This window comes from Chrysochloris asiatica, unplaced genomic scaffold, assembly GCF_000296735.1.
Source record: "Chrysochloris asiatica unplaced genomic scaffold, ChrAsi1.0 scaffold00058, whole genome shotgun sequence".
Classification (NCBI taxonomy): domain Eukaryota; kingdom Metazoa; phylum Chordata; class Mammalia; order Afrosoricida; family Chrysochloridae; genus Chrysochloris; species Chrysochloris asiatica.
The window spans coordinates 23,955-25,217 of NW_006408576.1; positions in this window are offsets into that span (position 1 = coordinate 23,955).

The following is a 1,263-nucleotide window of genomic DNA, read 5'->3' on the forward strand; positions in this document are numbered from 1 at the left end:
CCTCCTCGTGAACCAAACACTCGTGACAACTATGTCGAGGGAAAACCCCGACACTATACAATATTTTTATAAACTTAAGAAATCACTGTATTTCTCTGTCCTAAGCAAGTGTCACTCCTGATATGGTGCTGTTGAGTCAGCACTGGGCTCTGAAACTCAAGGGCAACAGTTGACCCACCAGCTGCTCCCCAGAAACCCTTTACAGGGTTGCTATGAGTTGGAACTGACTCAGAAGCACTTAAAAACAACAAGAAGAAAACGTAATCTATTTTGTTTTGGACAGTACTGTAGTTCCATAGTTATGTGTCTGATACGTGTACTGGGCCTGGCAGATAGATGGTATTAAAAGAATTCACTGAAGAAATGAAAATAATCATAAATAAAAGTGAAGGCATAATATTTAGTTTTGATATTTGTGCTATAGTTAATATCTTTAGTAATTCTGTTTGTGGCAATTCCGGAAAATTTGGATTGGTATTATGCCATCACTATTAGCAATATTTGTGATGCTAATAATCTAATAAAGATCAAACATCAGCTTTTCTGGTATTCAACATAGACCTAAACTATTGACATATATTATTCTTAATTTTTAAAATAATGATTTCTACTTTACTATTGCTAGGCAGCATTTTCCAAAATGTACTGGAGTTGCCATAGATACTTGTTTTAGAAAACTACATTAAAAAAAAAAGTATTCCAGAGCATAGGCTTTTCATTTAATTTATCTGAAAAATACAGATTAATGAAGTGCTGTGGGTGAGAGAAAGTCTTCCTGTGGTACTTTTGTTAGGAATATAAATTCTCTATAGTCTAAGAAGATCAGTTAGTGGACTTCAAGATGAATGAGGCAAAGGGATTTCCTCTGAGATCACATAAATGTGTACCAGTCACTGTGCTGTTGTTGTTAAGTAGTGTTGGTTCCGACCTATAATGACTCTATATAGGTTTTTAGAAAATGTCCTTATTTTCTGAAGTAATAAGATGAAGCATACTGTGTGCTTAGTCATTTAAATTATATATTAATAACACATATTAAAAGGAAGACATTTTGGGTATACTAGAATGATATCAGTGAGCTTACTGCCCCATAATGAAAATATCAAGTGGTAGCCAGAAAAGTATGTATTGTACCATATCATAAAGTGATGTGTGTGTGTATTATGCTTGAACCTCCAAAAGTTTAATTGATTTTTTTTAAAACAAACCTGCAATGTAATATACTGTTGACTATATCTATATTGTTGGTCTCAAATAAATAAA